The 27,755-nt window shown below is 40.9% G+C and overlaps 1 protein-coding gene and 1 long non-coding RNA gene across 4 annotated transcripts in view; both read left to right on the plus strand.

Annotated features, from left to right (window-relative positions):
- The window catches only part of LOC109194483 (titin), a 722,900-nt gene that overhangs the window by 305,148 nt on the left and 389,997 nt on the right, over positions 1–27,755 (plus strand). The gene's annotated exons all lie outside the window — the stretch shown is intronic.
- On the plus strand, positions 14,710–25,824 carry LOC112841758 (uncharacterized). 3 transcript variants are annotated; one of them, XR_003219134.1, is made up of 11 exons: positions 14,710–14,800; positions 15,100–15,132; positions 15,296–15,465; positions 17,612–17,884; positions 18,022–18,282; positions 22,192–22,371; positions 23,976–24,092; positions 24,190–24,205; positions 24,286–24,377; positions 24,503–24,553; positions 25,015–25,824. It is a non-coding gene; the product is annotated as an uncharacterized LOC112841758 (long non-coding RNA). The 3 variants fall into 3 exon arrangements; XR_003219133.1 differs by lacking the exon at positions 15,296–15,465 and having other exon boundaries at positions 25,015–25,668; XR_003219135.1 differs by lacking the exons at positions 14,710–14,800; positions 15,100–15,132; positions 15,296–15,465; positions 17,612–17,884; positions 18,022–18,282 and adding an exon at positions 20,371–20,477 and having other exon boundaries at positions 25,015–25,665.

The raw sequence follows: 27,755 nt of genomic DNA on the forward strand, positions 1-27,755 counted from the left end.
CCTTCATTTTACTATAAATAGCACACTAATATATAAACTGTGCTTTAATTGTTAATGTTACTACTTAAAGTTATGAAACTGGAGAAAGAAATCTGATTCCACATCGTATAGAGAGCATGAAACTAGATTTCTTCTAAAACGCACATTAGTTCTGTGAATGCTGTATTTACAGCAATGTTTCATTGTAGTGCTATATTTCCTCAGTAAGGATTTAGGATTTATAAAATTACTATGGCAACATTAGTGAAAATTACAGCAAATGTTTTAGGAATATGTGTTATAACACCATTAGATTTTCAATTATATACTAATAAGTTACAATACCTGGCGTCTGTTTCAGGGCTTCTACAACAAAATTACATTTTTTCTTTTTAAAATAACTACATTTCTTGTTAAGATTGTCTCAGCCAAATGCCCAACATTATTATTTATTTAAGAAAAAAGAAAACAAGCAGAAGAAAACGAGAGCAATAGAATAAACAACATCATGATGATCTATGGGAATATAACAGTAAATACTAAATATTAAACATTATTGTGCAGCACGTAAGATCGACAGCGCACAGTGTGCTTTGAGGTTGGAGCCAGAAAGGGTGTAGTTTGTGTGTGTGAGCACCCGTGTGTACACCTGTGAGCATGAGCGCGCTTGTTTTTAAAAGGTTCCTTCATGTAATGATCTGCTAGAGGGTGTGGGGGGCCACTGCCCCGTCCTCCAGGGCATGAAGCAGGTATGGAGGAGATCAAAACTCCAGACATCCAGAGGCCCCCAGAACACAAGAGACCAAGGAAGACCAACAGAGGGGCAGCCGTGCCACTATCCCAGAAAGAGCTGAGGAGAGTCCCAGATGAGGGGTCACTCAGCAGCCGCGGAGCAGAAGCCAGGGGGTTGCAGTGACGTGCCCGGGAGCTCCGCCGGCAGCCAGCTGTGCCTGAGTGACCGAGCCCCACGCTGAGAGGCCGAGGGCACCCCACCCCCGAAGTGGCCCGAGCGAGCCCCAGGCTCCAGGCCCCGATAAGCAGCCACCAAGGAGTGAGCCGGTGTGTGCCTTGACGCCCATCCCCGGACACAAAGAACCACCAACGCACCGATGTCTGAGGGCGTCTGCCACTGGCAGGGAAGTGGTCGGGGGAGATAGGCCTCCATACCTTGGAGGGCCTGAGATGTCCCCAGAGAGGTGGCGTCTGATACCCAACCTGACATATAGACACAGACATACAGGCACACACAGATACAAACATCCATTCCCACCCTCATGCTCTCATATGCAATTACTCAACACTCACCCAACGTGGAGACAGACATAAAGAGACACTGTACACACAATCACACTCCCCAAGCGTACTCCAAGCCCCAGGTCTAGGTACCCTTGCCCCTGGAGGGGGAAACTGCACCCAGACCCAGGTGGTGTTACCCTTTTCCCTGTGGTGGGGAGAAGCAGACCGCCCTGACTCCGCAGCAGCAGGGAGGCCCCACATTCCAGACCCCAGTCGGATGGCCAACTCCTCCTCCTAGCCCCCCCGCTCCAGCAGGCCGCAGAGAACGGGGGTGTGAGAAGACTCCAAACCTCCCTCCACCTGCTCATATGTAGTGTTGATCTATGTGTGTTCTAAGGTGCATTTAAAACCCAGGAGGGCATGGAGCTACCTGCCAGAGAGCAGCAGGTAAGCGCATAGCCCCTCCTGCTAGCCCTCAATGTCTACGTGTATTTAAAATTGAGAGGTGGGCAACGACACCAGGGGTGAGGTGTACACCCTGATGGTAATTTGGATTCCGTGTGGCGTGCCCACCCCCAAGATCCTATATGTATGTGTAATGAGAGTGTGAGTAATGTGAATGTCTAAGTTGTGGGATAAAATTGAGGCACAGGCAGCCAGAAGGGGACAGAGGGAGGCGATGTCTCCTCTGCACCCTGGTGACACACCCCTACCCCAAGGCTCTGCATGTGTGGGTGATTGTGGTGGAGCGGGAAGAGGGAGGCAGCTGTAGATGGGGAGGGAAGGAAGGGAGGGGCAAGTGTCCCCTCCCTGGGGCCGAACACTCTTAACAAAGATGAGCTGCAATTTCTCTTCAGCCTGATCCCTTTTTTTCATACAGTTACTTTATAACCTTACTTCTCCAATTAAGAGACTATCTCTCCACAATGTTACATATTCCATGTGCACAGAGTAACTCTCCCCGTGAGGAGATGGTGCAGTCCAGTACCTTTAGCACATTACATACACACCAGATTATGGCCCTGCCAGATGAGAGCAGAGGGGCTATGTGTCTGCAAGATATAAGACTGGCACCCTGCTGACTGTGGAGACGATGCCTTGTTGGCTGTTGCCAAGATCCACCCAGCACCCACTCTCAAAGGAGGGACTGTCCCCCCCCCAACAAACACAAAAAAACAAATAAATAAAACACATTATTAACCCCAGAGAGAAATTGAGAATACTGTGTGGCTTTTTTTTGGATCAATTAAAAATTTTAAAACTTTTTAATTGATCCTGCTCTTCTGAGCAGGCTGTAATGCAGGGGTCCCCAATCTCAGTCCACGAGGGCCGGTGTCCCTGCAGGTTTTAGATGTCTCCTTGATCCATCACAGCTGATTTAAATGGATAAATTACCTTTGAAATGGCTCCTACAACCTTCTTAATATGTCTTGAAGTTCTCCAGAGGCCTGGTAATGAACTAATAATGTGATTCAGTTGTGTTGACCCAGGGTGAGATCTAAAACCTGCAGGGACACCGGCCCTCGTGGACTGGGATTGGGGACCCCTGCTGTAATGTCTACATGTGTGTAGAAGACAACTTTATTGCTGCATTCAGCAACACTTGAAACTGCAGTGACTGAGACCATTAATGTATCCCGAATATATTTACTGGTGTCATAAATCAGCTGAACATCAGGGTTGTTTTCTCATGGACTTCAACCAGAGGAGTCACCACCTGCTGATCAGTTAAACCAATATAGATTTAAATAAAACCATCATTATTAATCCACTTGAACTTTAAGGACCGTTAACACAATGTAAAACTTTTGTTTGGTTGTATCAGGTTTGTGTTATTTTTTTTACATGAAGTTGAATGAAGTTCATATTAACTGTGTGTGACCTTGGGTTTAGTTTAACAGGAAGTCTCACTTATGATTGGTGGAAAACATTGTGTGAATATTTCTGTGTGGTATAACTATAGCTGACCACATAGCTGGAGGCTCATCTGCACCATCTCTGCACTTATAAAATAACAATGATCTCATTTTATTCACACCATCAGCCTGCAGAACTAAAATGAGGAAGAACAGTTGAAGCTAACTGTGTGCTGCTCTCCTTTAGCCCCTTTAGCTCTGCTAGCTGACAGCACAGAGAGATTATAAGGACTCTGTGTCAGAGGTCAGCTGTCTGGTCTGTTGATCTATTACTCCCTAAAACATGAGAAAATATTTACTGTCCATTTCCTAATGAAAGTCCTTCATTTTACTATAAATAGCACACTAATATATAAACTGTGCTTTAATTGTTAATGTTACTACTTAAAGTTATGAAACTGGAGAAAGAAATCTGATTCCACGAAAAAATGTTTGTGTGCATCAAGAGAAACTGTGAAAGGTGGTTTCTCATGCTGAAAAGCAGCTGCCTTTATGAGTCTCTGTATGTACATGCTGTAGCTGTTCATCCATCCACCCATCCACTCTCTTAGAATTATCCTTGTCAGAGCTGTGTGGGTTCTTTCTCTGTAGATGTATGAATTCGATAAAATTAGCCATATTTCTATCTTGCTGATATGATTTTCTTCTTATTGAAACTCCAACCAGGCCAGTTTCTCTTCCCATATTAATAACTTATAATACATAACTCTAAAGTATAATTTTGGTTTGTAACCTGTCATGAATTGTAGAGTTTAGGACACATATAGACACAAGGAGACAGGCAGAGTAAACCAAAGGCAAACTGTTATTACAACTGGAGAAAAGTCCTTAAAGCAAAGTCCAACAGAAAAATCAACAGAATCCAGAACTGGTTGGAAACTCACAGAGGAGGTTAACAGACACCGAGACAAAGACTGGTGGGATAACACAACATACACATGAGGATAATCAGGGGAAGCAGGCACAGTTGGATAACAACATGCAGGCTGAAGATAATCAGAAAACTACACTGTAGAGGAAGTAAAACTAAACACAAGACAGTAGAGACAAATAACTATCAAAGTAAAACAGGAAGTGAGAATGCTTGTAACAAAGTACCTAAAAATACAGGCTCTTTGATAAGTTGTCTATTGTGTGTAGACGCAACACTGGTTCATCCCTTTATTCACAGATCAGAGTTAAATGGCTTAAAATTTGTGGGCAGTCCTGTGACAATGGTCAGATACAAGGACCAGACTGAAAATAAGAATCAGAACACTTTATTAATCTGTGAGGAAATTATGTGGTTTCAGCTGTTCCATGACAGTAAGAACATTAACTGACTAAACTAAAGTAAATAATACAATTTATTACAAAGTGACAAAATATAAGAAATTTGGTTTATATTCATAATATTGCAGCAAACTTTGGTTTTGATGTTTCCAGAAAATGTTTGACAGAATGAAGCAGGAAGGCTGTGTTTGAACAAGTGAAGTTTAACGAAAAAGCACCAAACTGAGAACAAACTGGTTATCACCATCTTACTTTTTGTAGCTAATGAAGTTTTGAATCTGACTGAGAAACTGACCCACACCGTGTGCTCATGTGGAAGAGCCTTGTTAGTCAGCAGCTGTCCCCACCCTGAAACATACAGAACATCCTTGTCATTAAACATGATGCTGCATTCAGTAAGACCTGAAACCACAGTGACTGACACCATTAATGTGTCCACAGAGTGTTTACTGCTGCATTACATCAGCTGAACATCAGGGTTGTTTTCTCATAGCTTCAATACAATCAGACTTCAACCAGAGGAGTCACCACCATCAGTCATCATTTGGTTGTATTGAGTTTGTATTATTGTTTGGTATGAAGTTCATATTAAGTGTGTTTAATGAAGACCTTGTCTTTATTTTCACATTACGGTTCACTTTGTAATAAATACAAATGATTGGTGAAAAACCTTGTGTGAATATTTCTCTGTGGTATAGGGCTTTGGAGTGTGATGTCACGGGAGGGGGCGTGACCGCCGAGGCGCCATTTTAGCAGGCCAAACAAAGGGCTAAAGGAGCGAAAGCATCAGCAATGGTTCGCACTTGCTGTGTTGTCGGTTGTAATGTTAGATCGCACGATCGGGAAGGGAGTAAGCTGGAAAATGGGCTCTCTTTTTATTCTTTCCACACCTGGAAGCAACGTGAGGGAGCTTATGTATCGATGTTACCAAAAGAAGGCGTCTAGCCTGGATAGCAGCTGTGAGACGAGCTGATATCCAGTTCTCTACCATCCACAGATATCTGTTGGTGTGCTCCAGACATTTTCCTTCAGGTAAGTTCTAAATAAGTTCATATTACTCTTTATAGCCTATTAGCAAATTAGAACAAACATCCTAATGAGTGATTTTGTAGATATAGAATAGAATAGAATAGAATTCAACTTTATTGTCATTGCACATGTCACAAGTACAAGGCAACGAAATGCAGTTTGCATCCATCCAGAAGTGCTTTAGCCATGATATAGATATATTACAAAATATATATTAGTAATAATATAGATATATAGATATATTACAGAAATGGGTCTGTTATAGGTATGTTACAATGTACCCGGTATGAAGGTATGTTATGAATATGCTATAACTATAAGTATGTACAGGCTGTAGTGAGTATACAAGCTATGAACAGGATATAAATATGAAACTATACAGAAATATGAACTATGCAAGTTATAAACAGTTGTAAACAGTTATAGAATTATAATTATTATATACGTTCTATTTATAGAGTTGCTAATTGTTTTTCATTATTGCAGCAAACCAGCCTATGAAATGGATGAATTTAATAGGCTGTCACTACAGATGGTCTGTTTATGTTTTGATTGAGAGCCTTTTTTGGGGCAGCTGGAGAGGAGAAATCTATCTTATGGTCAACCTCTGGCTGTATCTTGGTCACATTACCCAGCAAAACCCAGTATGCAGGTTAATCTGTAACAGTCCTTGTGTCACGGATTAGGGGTGGGCAATATGAACGATATACGATAGAAACGATATAAATTTGGCCAACGATAGAGATTTTGACTATACAGCTCTATCGCGATAGCGCATGTTGATGATGTCATCAAGCTGCGCCTGTTTTGGTCGAAAGCATCGCAGCGGCTACAACCATTATCATCTGCAAATTATGCCGGGCGTCAGTCACAGCAAAGAGATGAAGCACTTTTGAAATATGGGGAAAGCCAAAAACTGCGCTTCCTCCACTTCTGTAACATTGATTCATTAATGTTGAATTCTCTCGCAGCTGTTCTGTTCCCATGCTGTTGCAGTATATTAATAACTAACCTCGTATTGTGGATGAATAATCTCAGTTGTTCTCCTGACTGAAGTTTGCCCTGTGTATAGCATCCTGCTATACAATTGCGTTTGTCCCTAACCACCAGAATCCCTCACGTTAACTTTTATCGAGTGGAAAAAAAGTTGGCGTTCATCCTCCAGCTTCACTGTGCTAATGTTATGCTAACATAGCTGTGTCGCTAGCAATCACGTAGCACAGCATTATATACCAGGTAGTCCAACTTCAGTAACCCTGCAAACGCCACTGCTGTTTAGTTCCCTGTCTTCATTTATGTTGGAAGTGGTAGCAGAGGTGTACGTTTGAATTAGTTTCAGAAATCTCTCAGTCAGAACATGGTATGTCATGTTTAGGTGGAAACTAGCGATCTAACTTCCTGTTAACTTGTAACTCCGTTAAATTTAATAACTTCTGTTTTCATGGATGCCTGGATGTTAAACTTAATTGTTACACCTGGTAAAGCAGCAACGCTGATCATTTTTATTAAAGATGAAAGAATTTAGACCGTTTTTAACTCAGTGTTCGTTTGACTTTGGGAGCTGAAGGGGACGGAGTTTTGGACCCAGATTACTCCACGAAGCTCCTCACTACGGCAGCCGTAATGCTCTGACAATCCATCAAGCAATGTGGCTTACCAAAGTTGTACTAAAACATTTTCTAACAGATTTCTGCACGCCAAATTTGGTTCGAGGTCAGTAAGCACAACCAGAATTCATACATAAGGCACACTCTCGATTTTTGAGAAAATTAAAGAATTTTAAGTGTGCCTTATAGTGGAAAATACGTTATACAGAAGAAAAGAATATATCGCGATATATATCGTTACCGCACATGCTTCAAATTATATCGCGATATGGATTTTAGGCCATATCGCCCAGCTCTACCACGGATCAACACTGTTGCTTCTACTTTAAACAGAAGAGCAGCGACATGGGTGCAGGTCTCTGCGACTCCGGCCATACAGGTTGCAGTGGGAGGCTTCAATCTTCCCTGTGGTGCTCACAATGACCCATGGCTGCAATGCTGGTTCATTCAGTCTTTCAAGTGCAGTACCTGAAACATACACAGACAAAGTTAATTTAAAGAGAAGAACTTTAATGAGCCAAGGCTGACACGAATTTGTTTTATCTACTTTCAAATCCGTTTATCATAAATGTAACAAATAAAGTGTTTAGAAAGTTAGCACATACATGTAATTTTTTTATCTTTTTATGTATCCATCTATAGAACGCTGCATGTTATATTCTAAATCTGTTTTGTTTTTTTTGTTTTTAAATCTGCCAGCAAAAAATGAACCTAAAGTATGCAATGCAAGGATGTAATCACTTTCAAGATGGAGAAAGCATAAAGTTCGACTTTTATGAATCACTTAATATGATAAGGAGATTCTGCAGGTCATTAATCAATGTATAAAACCAAGATAGAATGTATTTTTAAACACGGAAGCAAGATGTATAATTAGGATTATTTATAATAAGTATGAATAAATATGGGCAGCATTGTGGCACGGTGGTTAGCACAGTCAAGAAGGTCCTGAGTTCAATTCCACCATCAGGCCAGAGTCTTTCTGTGTGGAGTTTGCATGTTCTCCCCGTGTTTGTGTGGGTTCCCTCCGGGTACTCCGACTTCCTCCCACCGTCCAAAGACATGCAGCTTGTGGGGATAGGTTAATTGGTTAATCCAAATTGCCCATAGGTGTGAATGCGTGAGTGAATGTCAGTGCTAATGGTTGTTTGTCCCTGTGTGTTGGCCCTGCGACAGACTGGCAACCTGTCCAGGGTGTACCCATCTCGCCCTATGACAGCTGGGATAGGCTCCAGCGCCCCTCATGACCCTGAAAAGGATAAGCGGAAGTGAATGGATGGATGGATAAAATAAATATGAATTAATTAGTGCAATTTCTTTAACCATAGATAATAACTAAATCCTTCAGGACAATGTCACATCAGTGCACTGAACTCACTATGTTATCCATCTAACAGAGCCTAAACACACAATTTCCTCCTCATGAATGAATTTATGCTGCACTAATCTGAATGTTCGGAGGGTACTCGCAGTACTCAAAGCTGACTTACCTTTGTTTGTATGACGGCGTATTCACAATGTGGAGGCTTAGAAATAGTCGAATCTCGTACCCAGTCCTTGGTGAATTGGATGTGCACCTCCAGACATTTATTATTGCGAAATGAGTTCGCCGTGTATGCGTTGACTCCACAGACAAGGTACAAAATGTATCAGGCTAAGTCAATAGCGGTTTGGTCTTCAGGGTTTCTACTCCACTGCCGTTATTTCATACGGGTCCACATTTTCAATGCACGCTATTTTTTGCAAGTACCGTATCTTTGCATCTGGACGCAATCTGTCTCTATACCATCCTTTTTCTTTTGAGCTGCTTTTAAGTATGGTTCGTAGCAATCTTTCTTCCAACACTGTGTGTTTGTTTTGATTCGTGGCCTGCTAAAATGGTGCCGCGCTCCCACAATCCATTGCGGCGTGACGTAAACTCCAAAGCCCTATAACTGAAATGATGACATCGCTCCAGGCTCATCTGCACCATATCTGCTAGGGGTGCAACGGATCACGGTTGATCCGAAATCCGAACCGATCCCTCTCCACGGTTCGGTACGCACGTGATCCGAAGATTCGAAAAAGAAAAAAAAAGTATGCGTATGGTGCGCGGTGGGTCTGTCAAGCGGTAGTTATGGTCAGCGCTAGCGGTCCAAGTAGCGGAGCAGAGGAGTTTGCGGCACTTAAGCAGCCCTTTGCTGCCCAGTCCGACCGGGCTAAAGCTATTACTAAAGCTAATGGGGTGTTTAGCTGCAGACGGGAGGCCGTACTCCGTTGTGCAAAACAAGGGGTTTAAACTGTGATGAACGTGCTTGAGCCACGCTATGATATCTCGTTGCGCGTCCACTTCAGTGACAAGATCGTTCCAAGCATGAATGAGCAGGAGAAGTTTAAAGTTATGGCTGAACTCTCCCAGGCATCTTCTGTTGCTCTAACTACAAATGGGTGGAGCTCCAGGGCAACGGAAAGCCACGTGACCGTGACCCCTCGTTATATCACAGCGGAGTGGTAGCTACAAAGCCCTGCACTGCCCTATAGATTACATTAGATTAGATGAAACTTTATTTATCCCTCGGGTGGGTTCAAACTGAAATTCAGTTTCCAGTAGCACAGCACCGACAGAAGTTGCAGAATGTGAGCAGAAATATACCATATATACACATTTATAAATACAGAGAATACAAAAGGGATAAATAGAATAAATAGGAATAAGAATACAAGGGAACGCCACATTTTAAGTATTGTAAGTCTATTACACCGCTGGATATTAACAAAAACTATTGCACAGTGAAAAGGCACTACAGCCTACCCCCTCCTCTGTCCCCGTTTCCCCTCCAGCGAGGAGTTAAACAGTTTGTGGGACAAAGGACTTTTTAAGTCTGCTGGTCCTTGACTTTGGGAGAAGCAACCTGTCACTGAACAGACTCCTCTGGTTGTTTATGGCCGTGTGCAGAGGATGCAGAGGCTGCCCAGTATGGTCCATAATGTCCATATTGCACCTTAATTTGTTTTTATATAAGTGCGTGGAATGAGTCTTCAGTTGAATGTTTTTTAATAGGCAAAAAATACTTAAATAAATAAATGGCGAGTAGAATTTTTGTCTTTTTTTTTTCTATTTTTGCTTATCCGAAAATTTATCCGATCCGTGACTTAAAAACCGTGATCCGATCCGAACCGTGAAATTTTTGATCCGTTGCACCCCTACTTATTACTGTAATTTAGCAAAAAAAAAGTACAAACTGGTATGCTTCTGTTTGGTTTCATGCTCTCTCTATTCACTCAGTGATAATAACAGTTTGACTTACAGTCAACTTTTTCACTGTTACATATGGTTTATTAATGTTTGGGCAATAAACACTGTATATTTTTGTATGTAATGATCTTCTACATTACTAAAAGAAGACTGATATGATACGGTATATATCTGACTGTATTTGTGCAAAATACTAATGAACCTGTTGATGTCAATTATGGAATAATTTGCTTTTTCTTCATGAAAATATGTGTTCATATTGTAATATGTGTGTCTGTGGTTGTGTGTGTGTGTGTGTGTGTGTGTGTGTCTGAGAGAGAGAGGGATACAAACATATAAACATACAGAATGTGAGATGCTGTGTTTGCTCCAGTTCAGTGTGGTGGCAAGGACCAAAAATAATATTTGCCCGGGGCTTTTCACAGAGTCATGAAAGGCCTTATCTTCATCGCTTCATTAATTAAAAACAATGACCTAAAAATTGTGTTCTTTGACTACAGAACTAAAATGACAAAGAACAATCTAAGCTGAGTGTGTGCAACCTTATGGAAAATATATTTTAGCTCTGACAGCTGGTAGACAGAAGGCATAGACACAGAACAACTGTCTGTGACTCACCGGCTGAAGAAGTGGAAGAGTGAGTAACTGAAATGTCCAATCTATGTTCTTTTTGGAGTCCGGAGAATTGCTGGGAGCAGAAAGGCAGAAACAGAGTAGGCCAGCATCAGGAGACCAGGTCAGTGATGAATAGTGAGTATAGGGAATAGGTAACTGAAAAGACAGAGAATGCATGGAAACCAATTGGTTTCCATGTTGTGACGTTGAGGTGCAGGTGAGACGAGCCAAGAGCTGGTAAGCCAGAACTCCACCCAGGAGGGACAAACCAGGATTCAGGGACAGGAACAGAAAAACAGCACAACATGACACTCAGTCTGGGCCATGACATATATAGGACCTCATATGGATATTCTGTAATTAGCGTTGCCAACTGTCCCATTTCAGCTGGCACATCCCATATAATGAGCAAAATTGGTTTGTCCCTTATTCTACCAAATATCATAAAAATTGATGGTTACCCGCAATGTCACACACAGTGCGTTTTTACACTATGCCCAGCTGGTTGTGCTCTGTGCTTCTGGCATGCCAGAGTGTCCCTTATTTGATATTTAAAAAGTTGGCAACCCTATCTGTAACTGACATATCATTTACATATCCACGTAGGCTGCCGTACATCAAATGACCAGCATATCTCTGTACTTCCAAATGAGCTGTTAAAGGGGCCTTTGTGTGATCTGTCCTTGGTGAAACAAATGGCTGAAAAGATTTGACACATTGACAGGGCTTCTTCTCTCCACCACTGCAGCACCACTGTAGAAAGATGTCCTGGTCCACCACTTCTCCTCTGCTCAGGCTTAGCCTTTCACCAGCCCCTCATTCTTCATCCTCCATGCTCACCGTTTCTTCTTCTCTGCCAGTACTTGCATCTCGCTCGATGAAGAAGCTCTTGATGGTGAAGTAGTAGTTACCAGCCCAAGACCTGCAGCATGTCTGGGGACCTCACCTTTGCCCATTTTCTGGAAATTCCTGACTCAGTGTTGGCCAGCTCTTCTGCCTTGATGATACCAAGCAGTTCATTGGTGGTTCTGCACCTAGTTAGTCTGAGGCATCTGCAACCTTAACTCCTCGAGCTCCCTCTTCCAGGTAGAAGCTCCCAGAGCCCTGTGCAGCTCAGGCTTTAGAAACCCAGGCTACCAGAGCCTCCTGAGCAGCTCCAGCTTCCCGAGTCATCTCTGAAGCCTTCAGCGCTGCTCTAGTCACCAGTCATCCCACACAAACAAAATCAGAGCCCATGGGCCCTGAGCAACCGGGACCAGACGCCATGGATTTTTTGCCAGCGAGTTCCAAGGGCCTCTGTGTTCCTGCGCTGCTACAGTTGACCTCCAACCAAGGCACCTAAGGTTCATTGTTCTGGTCCCAGTCCCTTCCAACATCTTCATCAAGATGACAGAGAATTATGTGTGGGATCACATTTTTTTTTATATTTAAAATTAAATGTCTATCTATGATTAGCACTCTTGGCTCGCAGTACTAACCACAGCCTGCTCATATATTTCTCTGTGGAGTTTCCCACAGAGTAAGCCAGAATAAACTTTACTCTGACTTCCTCTGACAGACCAAAGATGTGCTTGAGAATGATTTGATTGATTTGATTTAATATACCTTTATTAGTCCCACAAGGGGAAATTTCATAAGGCTGCCGACCTATTGCACGCAATGGCGGCGCCATCTTACCCTCCGACCATACATACATTACACAAAAACATCACATGGGGAAGACAGGTCAGAGAGGTATAACAATGGAAAATGCACCACATGAGGAAAGATAAGGAGAAAAAAATAACTCCCCCCAGACTGAGCTCCATCAGGGAGATCAGTTCGAGAACAGAAAAAAACACCTCTGCACATGAAAAAAACTCTAATACACCAAAGAAACACATGACAAGCAACAGGGGCGGGTAAAGGGTGAGTGACAGCCGATTTAGACAGTACATCCGGGCCTGCAGCCTATGCGCTGGTCTCCTTGATCCACCGTCAGCATCGGAAGGGAATAAGCGTCGAAGGCGTTTGGAAAGGGAGGGGGGATGAGTGTGTGCATATCAGTGTATATGTATGTGTGTGCGTGTCCAGAGTTCAGCTGAAACAGTGTCCTTTGCCCTGCCAGGCTAAGTAAACAGTCTTCCAGCAAACCCAGGTGGCCTTGCATGGAATGGGAAGGAACAGTCTAAACACAGTTGTTATCAGGGTGTTTTTGTTCGGCTCCAGCCTTGAGACCGCAGCTGGCGCCAAAGGGGTATCCGCATGAAGTGATGGTGCTTTTTACTTTAGTGCGAACAACTCAGATGAATTTCAAAGCAGTTCTACAGTCCAACACTGGTCTCTCAATCTCCCGTTGGAGAGCCACGAGCTTCTCCATACTTGCGTTCTGTGATTTTGTCATTCTTGTGCTCAAGGAGCCGATTCTGAGAACTCACGGCAGTGTTCCTCCCCGAGATGTCATCCAATTTGCGCTCAGAGATGTTATTCCGAGCTAGCCCTTCCGAGATGTAATCCAGTCTGCACTCAGAGATCTTATTCTGAGTATTCACAGCAGCCGTAGCCTTTCCAAGATCTTATCCGTGCTGCACTCAATGAGCCCATTTTGAGAAACTCGCGCCTCTTCCCATCGTTTCAATTCCAGCGGACAGCCTTGTGGAGGTTTGAACAGCCGGTTCCGCTTTCTTAATTCTTCGATAAGTCAGGGCCAAGCCAGCTCCGATCAGCAAGAACCCTGTTACCATGGTTCCGAATAGGTAGATATCTTCAGCACTCAGGCTCACCCAAGCCCAAACTTCTCTTTGACAAAGCGGTGTCAATTGCATTTGGCTGATTCTCTCTCTCTATGTTGACCCTCTGATAATGTGGCGACCTTTCCAAGATGTACACCACTTTTTGTCCCTGTGTCACTTTGAATTAGATAAGAGGTTAAACAATTGATCGGATGTTGCTGTTTTGACAGTGTTGCACTCTCTGACTTTTGATGGGAGCACTGTATCACTATACACTGTGATCATGTCAGCAACAACAACTTCCCTTGTAGAGTTCAAGACTTTACAAATGATAAATGCTGTATTCTTTTTAATAACAGTAAAATTGGACTACTTTCTTTTTGTGTCAGCTTTGCATATGTGCATATGTGGTTTCTGTCCATTCTGCTATACTTATTTTTATGTACTGAAAGAGACCTGATGAATTACATCATCTAGAGAAAAGGAAATGCAGTGTGTAGCTTAGAGCTGCTTTTATGTTCACCAAATGTTTAAGCAGACGATCAAAAAAGGAATCTAGTCAAGAAGAGCACAGTGGGAATTTAATGGTGCTCCTTTTGCACTGCGCTACCCATAGTGATAATGCAAGGCTATGAAAAATTTGAGAGAACTGGAGTGACATCTTGTGTGTGTGTGTGTGTGTGTGTGTGTGTGCGTGTGTGTGTGTGTGTGTAGGTGTCCAGAGAAGCTGCAAAGAGTGTGTTTGTCAGGCAAACAAATGGCAATTTTTCCTCATTGTTGACTGATGTTTGATATTGTTACTAGGAAACAAATGTAGTCACGCTAGTCCAAGTAGTAGTTTAGATGATGCATGTATTTCATAGTGAATTACCAATAACGGGAACCACTGCAACCAGAAAGTAGCGTTATGATCACTGAGAATGATAATTACATAAATAAATGCAGAACATAATGTGACTGTTTTAACCTTTCTTGGCACAAGACGCAAGCTGATGTGGACAACAAATGTCCGCAGTGGAACAGTGCTGCTGTGGTTTGTGTAGCTGTTTATAGTTCTATGAGCTCATTATAAAGGGGAAGGAAGCACACAGACCCTTTACAAGAAAACAGCTTCACTGTTAGAACATGCTGACTTTAGCACTGCAGCAGGGCTGGATGTGACAATGAGGCACTCTTTGTTCTGCATGCTTGATTTATTATGTGAGTACATTAATAACTATGTCTTATGAGTATCACAAATTAATGAACATGTTTCTGTATTATTGTAGGGTCTTTATCTTACAATGCAAAGTGCCTTGATGTGGCTGTTGTTGTGATTTGAAGCTAAATAAATAAAACTGAACTGAATTATGAGAATTACACTAAATTTCCAGACAATACAATTTGTCTTGAATGTAGCACATTTAAAGTTTATTTCAATATAATTATATTGAGTGATTCCTTAACTTTATCAAAAACAGGTTTAACAAAACCTGATCAGGTTTCAATCTTCATTTCAGTGTTCACTACGGTCTTCTATGGAAATGCTACAGGTTAGATTTTTTCTTTCTTTCTTGTTTTCCTCAAATGTAATTCAGTCTTTATTTATTTATTTTCGTATTTATTGCCATTACCTCTTGAATAAAATTAATCTCTTGATTTTGCCAATGTCCTAATAATGAGATACTGCACATATAAATTACTTTGAATATTAAGAAGAGGAATCGAGACTTTTTTAAATCAAGAAGAAGAGGAAGCGACTGAAGGCAAAGGGAAGAATTAAATGGTGAAAGTTGAAGGAGGAAGAATGCTGCACAGGGAGGAGTTGAGAAGATCTGGGTGGTAGGCAAGAATTACCAGACGACTGGGAAAGTACAATTGTAGAGGTGAGGGAAACCATGAGGAACGTATTCGATGTATTCTCTTGACAGAAGAAAAAGGACAAGGAGACTTAGCAGTGGAATCATGAAGTATAGGAAAGTCAAGTCAAGTCAGCTTTATTTGTATAGCACATTTAAAAGACATCAAGTATCGGTCAAAATGTAATCAAATAAAAGAAAGAATTAAAATAAAAAAGGTAAAAACATTACAAAACATCCATATATATACACACACAAGCAGACTTTTATATACATTTGTTTATACAAATATATATGTACCTGTACATATGCACATACATATACATGCATATATGTACACACACACACACACACACGGGTACGCACGTGGACATAAATACATGTATACATATACACGTGCATAAATGATCCAATGAGATAAAACACCAGAATAGCTAAAACGGAACAAAAGCGGTATCAGATCCGAAAGCCTTTGAAAATAGGTAGGTCTTCAAATTTGATTTTAAGATTTCCAAAGAGGAAGAGGATTTTATAAAAGAGGAAGACTGTTCCAGAGTCCCTGTCACCTCTGGATTTTAACTGGTAGCGTGGAACCAGTAAAAGCATCTGACTGGAGGAATGCAGAGTTCGAGTGGGTAGGCACAGGCTAAGGAGATCTGAAATGTAAGCTGGAGCCAAGCCATGGAGGGCTTTAAAAACAAATAATAAAACCAATGTAAAGATGTGAGTATCGGAGTAATACTGTCTCTCTTTCTGGTGTCCGTCAGGAGCCTTGCGGCTGTATTTTGAACAAGTTGCAGGCGGGACAGGCTTGATTGACAGACGCCTAAATAGAGAGAGTTACAGAAATCAATATATGATGAAATGAAGGCATGGATAACGGTTTCCGGATCTTTAGATGACAGGATAGTTTTGAGTTTAGAAATGCTCCTGAGCTGGAAGAAACTGCCATCAACAACTCAATTTATTTGTTTGTACAGCTTGAGGGTAGAATCCTCAAGATTTTTAGAATGGGGATGTAGATTAGCTGATCGTGGGCCCAAGTCTTTTCTTGTGAGACTAACAGAGTCTTGTTTGCCAAAAATTGTAATGTCACTTTTGTCATGGTTTAGTTTGAGAAAGTTTAAAGACACCCAGCAATTTATGTCACTAAGACAATCTGAAACTTTCTGCAATGTGCTATCAACGCCTGGTTTTAGGGAGAGATGGGACTGTGTATCATCTGCATAACAAAGAAAATCAAAAATGAGAGACGAGGATAGGTGGAAGAAGTGAGGAAAGGTATGAAGAGGTGGAAAAGATCTTTAAAATGCACAGAAAGATTTAGCTGTTATTCTGCACCTCCATTGCTGGAGTGGATATATAGAGTTGGGGAAAACAAGACTGTTGTTGCCTGTTGTTGCAGTAATTCCAGAATCAGACTCTTGTATATGAAAATAACGGTCAAGCTGACGAAGCAGTCCTATTGTGCTTGGTTAGCCTGTACCTGACAGGTACCAATAAATGAAGGGGAGTGCAACTCTGGCAATCGCTTAATTACAAACTCAGGTGTGGTAGAAGTTTGGTTCCATGTCACAAAACCTTTGGTTGACTTAAAAGTGATCCTGGCAAATGACCATGTGACTCAGTAAGGAAAGCAGTGCAACCATGGGAATATGGCACACTTAGTTCAGGATACAGTTGGGTATAGAAGTAATACTTTAAAGAAATCCTCAATCACACTGGCATTAACCACAAGGTGGTTCAAACATCTGGGGACGACCTCAGTGAGGCGTTCCAGGCATGTCCTGCCAAAGGTAGCCCCAGAGCAATCCCAGGACATATTGAGAATATATAGGATATCCATACCAGGGTGATTTGTGACATTCAGGTCTCTCTTGAAAAAAGGAATCTCTAATCTCAATGATGCTTTTACCTGCAGAAATAAAATTAAAAAAAAGAATAACTGGGAACTCTGCCAGATGCTCCCAGCACAAATTACCTGTATGGCTGACTGATATCACATAAAACTCTATTGCCTTAGAATATAAGTTAGTAGGGAAAACTTAATAGCTTCAGTCCATAATTGCTCACAAACCAGATAATGATTTTTTTTTAAATTTCTATAACAAATGTACTGCCGAAGCAAGTCATATTTTTGTGTTTTACTTGTTTTATATTTTGCTTTAAACAGCCAGTAAACCTCGGGCCTTAATAACAGCACATGAGGGAGTCATACCAGCAGGGGGCAGTGTGACACTGAGCTGCTCTGTGGAGGGCTCTGCTGGTTGGAAGTTTGACTGGTTCAGACGTGATTCAGAGTTTTCTGGAGCTCAGAAAATAGGAGCTGGAACATCAGAGCACACTATCAGTATTTCAGAAGCAGGCATCTATTACTGCAGAGGAGGGAGAGGAGATCCAGTTTTCTCCACAGAGGACAGTGTTCCAGTTAAAATTAAGAAACGGGGTGAGTGTTACCTTTTGAAATAACACATATTAATCACTGACATCTAAGTAACACTTCATAATCCTTTTACCTGTTAACTTCTTTTCTCTTTTTATATTTGTGTTTTTCTTCACATTGTGTTTGTTTTTTGGGAACAGTCCTGTATGTTGTAAAGTCGCAACACCGTTGGCCTCAGATGTTCATTGGTGAGACAATCATCCTTCAATGTGAGATCCAAGGAGGGGAAGACAAGGAGATTACATACGAATGGAAATCACCAAATCCAAACATCCCTGAAACATCCAGTGAATACAGGATCAGCAGAGTTTCAGTGTCCCACAGTGGAGACTACAAGTGTCGGGGTAGCAGTGACTATCTCTTAGCAAAATGGAGTGACCCCTTCACACTGATTGTCTTGTGTGAGTTGAACTGTCTAGCATTCATGAAAAAATTAGATTTAATGTAGACATGTGAAAGACAGGAAAGGGAGACCTATAATATTATTTCTCAAAAGGGAATGTACAGTGTTAAGAAATCAGTAAAATCTTTTGATAATTTTAGTCAGTCTATGTGTGGCTCTACATCACGTAGCTAAAATACTAAGGGGATGTTTAGATTGCACCGAGTCTGAATACCGAGTCTGAGGCAGTGGTGGTGACGGTGATGGTAAAGGGACCTAAAGACTTTCACCCCACTCAAATTTATAATCCCTTTAATAAAATACTGCAACATCCTAACATACTTGGAAACAACAGCAAATTGTCATGTAAAAAAGCTACAGTCATTAAAGTAAATGTGTACAGCTGCAAAAATAACTGGTCAGAGTAAACACTGGGGTATTTGACTACACACCTTCCCCATACAATTTAAAAGCTGAGAATTGGTTTGCACTGGGATTCATCTGTTTATGTTCAGTTTCCCACTTTCCAAAATTATGATTTTCCAGAAAAAAGGTATTCTTAACAACAGCACTAAAAAAACAAAACAAAAACCAGCTTTATAATGATTCCATGTGTCTGTCATGTTCTTAATTTGATTTTTTTTTATATGAACAGTGAATCTCCCTGAGCAAAGGTCATTTTTTACTCTGCAAAGATACATGACGCTATAAAGTGGCGAGATGTAATATATATAATAAACTCCAAAAACAGTTTGAAAAAACAGGTTCAGTAAAAGGACTAGATGTTACAGTCCCTGATAATGCATTGCTTTAAATGGAGAAAATCTTGAGGAATGGCTGTTATGAGAAAAGGCAGCCCAGAAACTTTACCAGCGGCACACATCGTTATGCCTCAACTTTCGGTTTTTTACCCGGCCGTTTAGCCTGCCGTTGCACCTGTCCTCTGATCCCAATCTCTCTAAGCAGTTTTGCTGTTGTACTGGCAACAAAGCCCCTGCACCCCACTTCCACTGGGCGCACCTTGATCTTCCAGCCTCTGTACTTTGAACTTCTTAAGCTCAAAAGCTTCCTCAATTGCATTCTCCCATGGTACCGTCAGCTCAATGATGTACGCAAGTTTTTGGGAGTTAGCCCAAAGGACGAGGTCTGGTCGCAGAGTAGTTGTTACGATTTCGGTGGGAAAAATTAGCCTCTGATCCAAGTCCACGTGCATCTGCCAATCCCTGGCAACCTTCAGTGGGCCCAGGTCTGGGGTTGAGGGACTTGGCCTCAGCTTGTCTCCCTCCCGGACAAATGCTGATGAAAACTGACGCTCCTCTTGGTACGTGAAAGGTTGAGCTTTGATGGATTTTCTTTCATACTCAACTTTCTCGGCTAGACAACTCACCTGGTTGTGTCTCCATGTGTATCTGCCCTGAGTAAGGCTAGTCCTACAACCAACCAAGATGTGCTTGAGTGTGGCTGGGATTGTACACAGGGGGCCGGATGGGTCCTTTCCAAACCACAGCTGCAGATTTATTGGGGAAGGTAGCACATCTTGTGTCGCTCGGATGATGAAACCTACTCTATTAGACTTTATTCCCCAGATTTCACTCCATGAGAGTTTCCTCTTTTTGACACTCTCCCACTTGCTAGGGTGGGAGCAGTGCCTCTCACTATGGGGCCCCTGGAGTCTGTGAGTGACATCTCAAGCCTCACTTTTGGACATTTAAACTCCTCTACCAGGCTAGGGATAGGCAATGACAGTATCCTGTCGCTATAGAGTCCAAAGCTGATGAGGCATTTGGGAAGTCCGAGCCACTTCTTAACGCAGGAGCTCACTACAATTTAAAAGACTGACTGAATGTATAAAGTGTGACCATTTTCATAAGAACTTTCTTGTTAAAGAAAATTGACATCAATCTACTGTTTTTTTGTTTCCTCTTTCTGTTTCTTCAACAGCAAGTAAACCCAGAGCCACACTGACAGCACACAGTTCAATCATACCAGCAGGGGGCAGTGTGACACTGAGCTGCTCTGTGGAGGGCTCTGCTGGCTGGAAGTTTGACTGGTTCAGACGTGATTCAGTCTCTTCTAAAGCTCAGCTCATGAGAGGAAATGAAGCAAACAGAATTATTAGTGTCTCACAAGGAGGTCTGTACCACTGCAGAGGAGGGAGAGGAGATCCAGTTTACTACACAGAGGACAGCAGTGAATTCATTGTGGAGGAAACCTGTGAGTTTAACTGTTATAGTATTTCTGACAAAGCACAGTGACTCATTCTATTTGTGATCTGCGCTGTTTGTCTGTCATTCTATACTTTATAAACTTTCAAAGCCAATTGAATGTATTTCCATTATATTTTGATTCTGTCTTGTTGTTCAGTCTTCCAGTTTGTTTATTAACTAGCTAGTTGTTTTCCAACCAGTACACTCATATGTTTGAAATAACAATCTATCAGTTATATATTTTATTTTTGATAAAGAGAAGGTGATGATAAATGGCTAATAGTAAACTTAAAAAGTTAAAAAACACATAACAGATGGCCAGTGATGAGAATAATGGTCAGGGTATGTTAGAGGGAGGAACCCTGGGGAAGGAATACATTTAAAACTCAGAGTACTGGGACACCTGACCAGATACCATGACACAAGGTCACAAAGTGCTAAGGTGGAGTGTATAAAAGGAAACCAATAACTGCAGATCTCCAAACCTCCTCCTCCCCTCACTCGTGAAATAGACCCCAAGATACTTAATCTCCTCTACTTGGGGCAGCAACTTATCCCTGACCTGGAGTGGGCATGCCACCCTTTTCCAGCTGAGGACCTCAGGCCTCAGACTTGGAGGTGCTGATTGTTATTTCTGCTGCTTTAAACTCAGCTGAACAGCCCAACATGACTCCTTCTTCAGCCTGATGGCTCCCTTCACCTCTGGTGCCCACCAGCTGTTTCGGGGGTTACCACCACTACAGGCACCAACCACCTTGCAGCCAGAGCTCAGTGTAGCAGCCTCAGCAATGGAGGTGCTTAAAATGGTCCATTCAGACTCAATGTCCGCAGTCTCCCTCAGAATGCTGTCAAAGTAAGTAACAGTACACGACTCAGGTTCAGGTCAGGCAGGCCATTGCTCCCAATCAAACCCCTCCAGGTCTCAGTGTAGTTTCCCATGTGAGTGTTGAAGTCTCCCAGTAGATGACAGAGTCTCCAGGTGGAGCACTCTCAAGCAACCCACCCATGGATTCCAACAAGGGCAGGTACTGTTGTTCAGTGCATAAATTCAGACAACAGTCAGGACCCTTTCCTCGACCTGAAGGTGCAGAGAACAAACCATCGGTTTGCCAGGGATCTGTCTGCCACGGTTTATGCCATTGACTGCCACCAAGCACACACTGCAGTCGCCCCTTTGCTCACCTCCTGTGGATGGCAGACCTACAGGCAGGTGGTCCCATGTCCTTTTTTTGGGCTGCACCCAGCCGGGCCCCATGGGCTAAGGCCCAGCCACTAGGTGCTGAACTTGTGCACCCTCCCCAGGCCTGTCTCCAGGGCATCAGCCTGGCGACATCTCCATGGTGTACCTTGCCTCTTGCCTTGTGGTAGCTGGGATAGAAATCCAGCCCCCCTATGACCTTGATAAGGATAAGTAATTAGCAAATATTTTTATTTAAATTGTACCTGTTATCACTTTAAAAATGTTGATAGGTTTTCTATCTTATACTGTGAATAAAATTTGCATTTATGAGATTTGCATGTCCTGCATCGATGTTATAGATTACATGTATAATAATTAACAATATTGGCATTCTTTTCTATTAAGATGTAATAAAGTAACCGTCTTTTTTCTACCTTAATGCCTTACTTGCGTTTTCCAAACTGACCAGCACAAACTGAAAAACCTCAGGCCTCACTGGGGGGCAGCGTGACCCTGAACTGCTCTGTGAACGACTCTGCAGGATGGAGATATTACTGGTTCAGACGTACCTCAGAGTCTTCTGCAGCCCAGAGAATAACAAACGGAACATCATCCCACACTTTCAGTGTTTCAGAAGGAGGCATCTATTACTGCAGAGGAGGAAGAGGAGATCCAGTTTTCTTCACAGAGGACAGTGTTTCAGTCACAATTGAGACAAATGGTAAGTGTTGTATTTTGTTCAGATATAAAACAAATGACATCCATAATTAATATCAAATTAACAGCTGACAACATTTTCTTTGCTATTGTTCATTCATTATTCATGATTTTATCTCATGTCTTAAACTACTTGGTTAAGGCAGACTCAAAAGAAGGGATGCATATATATATATATATATATATATATATATATATATATATATATATATATGTATGTATATGTAATGTAAATAAAAGTCATCTGTCAGTAAGAGATTATGAAACTGCTAAAATTCTCAAAACCTGGGGAGCCAAAATGAGAATCTGTTATATTTTGTTGTACAGTAGATCTGAATTACTTTTGTTTCAATTTACAGCAAAATCCTGACAGGAATAGAACACCAGTTACAACTTTTCTGTTTATCGCTCTGAAAAGATGAATATAGGTAGCAGCAACAAAATAAATAAGTAATAAATAAAAGTAATCTGTTAACAAAACAATATTTAGATGCCAGCAGCTCATACTGCTGATGAAGGGGCTGATTCTTCTTTATTTATCTATTACTATCGCTCAACATTTTAATACATCAACAATAGCCAGGTCCTGCTACCTGTGGGTTTGGAGTCAATTTGGCATCTCACAGCTTTTACTTTTTCTTTTTTCTTTTTTTTTTGTATGGTGTACGCACACAAAACCATGCTATGACCGTCTGGTGTGGTGAAACACACTAACCAGCTCAGGGTTCATACCTCAAAGCCAATGGTGGCTGTCTCTGCAGCATGTTTCATATGTGTGGCTCCAGGTCCTTGCATGCTACTGCATTTCTTCAACCTCCTGCTTGTGAAAATGTTTGCCCAGCCATGAAAAATATCAAGCAACAAAAGCTAACTCAGGCATCTAATATAAATTCCTAATTTAATAAATCATTTTATATATTTTCAAAAAAAATAAAAAATTAAAATTCAGTTTTATTTATACAGCATCAAATCACAACGACAGTTGCCTCAAGGTGCTTCATATTGTAAGGTAAAGACACTACAATAATACAAAGAAAACAGAGGAAAACCCAGTAATCACATGACCTTTTATGAGCAAGAGCTCGTTGACGCGTTAGCGCCGTCCAGCCCCACGCATGGGGCGATCCGCTCTAATGGAATGATATGGTACTATAAGGTCCTTAAGATAAGATGGGGCCTGATTATTTAAGACCTTGTATGTGAGGAGCAAGATTTTGAATTCAATTCTGAATTTAACAGGGAGCCAATGAAGGGAAGCCAATAATATAGGAGAAATATGTTCTCTCTTTCTAGTCCCTGTCAGTAATCTAGTCCCTAGATTGCTGTTCTTGCTGCAGCAATTTGGATTAACTGAAGACTTTTCAGGGAGTTTTAAGGACATCCTGCTTAGATTTATGTTCATATTTTTTTAATTTACTAACTTACTCTTACTCAGTAGTATTTATCACATTTCTTGTCTTTAAAAGATACATGTAGTTTAACTTCTTCATTTTAGTCTGACTTTAGCTGTAATCTATGCTTTTCTGTCACTGACCAGTCAGAGTTTGTGCTCTCTACATCCAAACTGTTATTCCGTCATTTATGTTGTTTTATATTTTATAATTTAAGGTTTCAGATGTGAAAGCCATTCGTTTCTTGTGCCTTTCATCATTGGACTTGTTTTTGGAAGTTTACTAACTGTTCCTGTGTTGTTGTGCTGTATATGCTGCCACACAAGGATAAGAGGTGAGACTACCACATATTAATATTTGACTGAAAAGGGTTAATACATTCTGGTGATTTAAAGGGATTACAGAATGCATTTCTTCCCCTTTTTTGACAGATCGCTGTAGAAACAGGTTTGTACAGTACTGTCTTCTTTCCTTTTTAAGCATAACAATGTTACACATGAGTTTTACATTTACACGACATGTTTTAGGTTCATGCAGTCTCCAAACATCAATCAATCCTCTGCTGCACCCCAAACTCCCAACCAAAGTGACACTCAGATTTACTCCTCTCTTCTCCACGGTCAGCCCTAAAAATGATAACTTTTGTAACTATTAAAAGTCACTTAGCACTAAAGATACAGACATACAAAAACAAACAAAAGAAAACTAATTTTACTTTATTTCTTGTATTTCACTCTCCTGTAGGTGATCTTTCTGTCTATGAATCGATCAGAAACTCTGGAATCACTCGAAGTGGTACAGTATAAACTTTAATAGACCTCTTAGAGGTTAATGGTGTAGAGAGACCAGCACATGAATACATTAATGTAGCATCTACTATTATTCTTGATAAGAGAAGTAAGTACATAAAATAAAATATATAATTATTTTTTTTTTTTTTTAAACTTTTCATCAGCAGTTTGAGAGGAAAGAGAGTGTATGGGTTAGTACATGCACTAATACCATCACCTTTATATGGAAATGTGACACTACAGAGGAGAGCTTTGACAACAATAATGTGAATCCCAGTCAATGGTGCTATATAATGACACTTAGAGAAAAACGTATCTTTTTACTGTTAAAGCTACAGAGCTTTGGATACATGTGTCCTAAATCTGACGAAGTGTTTATTCTGAAATTGAACTAGGAGTTGGTGACAAGTAAAAACTGTGTGCATGCTTTGAATGTCAGTGCTCTTATATTGTTCTCCCTTGCAGACTTTCATTCGCGTCACCCACATCCTCCCAATCGCCACCTCACTAACACCTCAGTCAGAGCTCCATCCAAGCCTCAGTCTTCATCTTCACCACCAGAGTCTAGACTCCAGGGGAAACTCTCCTAAGTCCTATCACTGTTTGGATTCTGTTCTGCCATGATGGGTCATTGAAGTTGAACTGCCAAAGGCATTAATTCATTTCTCTATCTTAATAAATCATATTCAATTCCTCCAAGTTATACTTCCTTATTGAACTAATAGAGTCTACCTTTGTACTAGTCCATATTATTTTTATTTTTGTTGAATGTAGTTTGTATATTAAATAGTGTGGGAACATATATATATATATGCATGTATAGAAATGTGTGTTGTGATGTTTACTTCATTAGATGCTGTAAATTTTAAGTATGATGCTGATTTCACATCAGACACAAGCTCTCCTTTTTGCCTTTATCTGATGATCTGTTTTACTTCTTTGATTACTTGTTACTTACTGGTTACTTTAATAAATCTAACAAAGACAACCTGGTTATGTGTACATAAGTGTGTTTCAGATTTCCGTAAGATATGATCTCCTTTCAAGCTTCTGATTGGTCAACATGGTTTTAGGGCACCGGTCCCCAACCTTTTTTGCGCCACATTTAATGTCAGACAATATTTTCACGGACCTGCGATTAAGGTGTCGCCGATAAATACAACAAAATAAAATGATACGACCGAGACAAAAACTGTGGCATTTTGTAAATATAATAATAAACGTGAATTCACTGTGTAATTGTGTAACTTTATTAGCAGTGTCCTCCTGAAATGTGCCAACTACATTTAGAGTAACGGCCTTCTCTCTGCCCCTTAATGCTCTCTGGTCGCTATGGTAACACGTAAACATTTCTTTCAAAATAAGACACACAACTACAACATGGGAAAAGACCCAGGGAGGCCAAGTTAATGATAAAAACACTGAAAACCACACATTTCACACCTGAGCCTCAACTCTCAAGGCCCGGTACCAAACGACTCACAGACCGGTACCGGTCCGTGGCCCCGGGGTTGAGGACCGCTGTTTAAGGGAACTCCTGAAATACATCAGATGCATCTGCATCTCTCATTTATGGAAGCTTTGTCAAGATGCACAGAGCAGGTAAAAGGGGCAGAGGTCATGCATTCAAATGTTTAATAGAATTTTTAAAAAAGTTTCCCAGTAACACTTTTGGTGTGATCTGAAGCCATGGAAATAAAGTGAAGGTGTACTGTCACAGAGAGAGACTGTGCATAATTGAGGCATTAGTTGCATTTTGGTTTGACATGTTCTTGACAGCTCAGCTAATTTCTTTTTTCAGGCTATACTAGATTTTTTTTTTTTTTTTGTTAAGATGGAAAAACACCAGTAGACACCAGACCTTGTAAACTGAATTTAATATGTGATAGAACCTTTCAAAACTTATTGCAAGCAGTAAGACTAAGATTATATTATATTATATTATATTATATCCTACATATTATATCCTACAACCTCTTTTACAGTGCTAGTCACATATTCATGGATAATGACCAAAAATGAACAGTTCTGTAGGAGTAAACATGCAATTAATTTGATATTATATGAGTGTGTGTTTGTTATTTGTCACAGCTAATAGGCTAATAAGTGAACTGAATCATCAGTGCACTTTATGGGGGAGTTTTGTGGTGACAGACAAGGAACAGTAGACTGCAGTTGTGGTAGATGTGGCTACCCAGCAGACAGCAACAGTAGGAAGAAGGAGCACGAGAAAACAGAGAAATACCAGGGCGTGAAGGAGCAACTGGAGTAGATGTGGAATATAAAGTCAAAAGTAGTCCCAGCAGCAATAGGAGCATTAGGAGCTGTAACTCCGAAACATACAATACAAAATATATGTATGTTTATATGTGTATAGATATATATATTAATATTTACTTTTATGTTAGTTATATGCAACAAAAATCTAATCTCCAGGCACAGACATCTGCTGGTCTGTTATTGCAGGGGGGAGGAGGCATAGGCACAACTCGAAACTCATGTCTGTGCCAAATCCTCTTGTCAAACTGAGCTCACTTAGAGTTACTGTTGAAAATAAATAAATAAATAAACACTTGTTTTTAGAGTTTATTTTTTCATTTAAAGGATTTTGCTTTGCTTAAGATCAACCATCTAAAGGGTCATTTCCTGTGTTTAGTGTCACAGCAAACCTTAAAAAACCACCACAATGTGAGCGGCGCATCACCCACACCCCCACACTGTGAGGGGGTTGGGGACACAGATGGCTATTCGATGACCATAACCATATCAAGTAAACTGCTGCATGAGCTGACATCAGTACAAAGCAAAAGAAGAAAAAATGTACAGTTTGGAGAGCTGTTTAAATGAAGTAAGAGTAAGATCATATGTGTATGTGGTTTTTTTTTGTTTGTTTTAACATAAACTCTCTGTGCTTTGTAGCTTTTAACATATTGTTAAGTTTAAATTTGACCTATTTTTGACCTGTTAAAATTTAGATATATTGAGGTTGTTCCAGGTTAAATTTGACCCATATTAATAAAGAATTTAGATCCACCAAATCAGGGAAAATGATAGTTTAGACAATCTTAGAAAGTGAGGGGATGCATGAAGAATGGAGAAGAAAAGGGTGATGTGCAGAGCTCTACAGGGAGTGCAGAATTATTAGGCAAATGAGTATTTTGTCCACATCATCCTCTTCATGCATGTTGTCTTACTCCAAGCTGTAT

The sequence above is a fragment of the Oreochromis niloticus genome, linkage group LG3, assembly GCF_001858045.2.
Source record: "Oreochromis niloticus isolate F11D_XX linkage group LG3, O_niloticus_UMD_NMBU, whole genome shotgun sequence".
NCBI lineage: Eukaryota > Metazoa > Chordata > Actinopteri > Cichliformes > Cichlidae > Oreochromis > Oreochromis niloticus.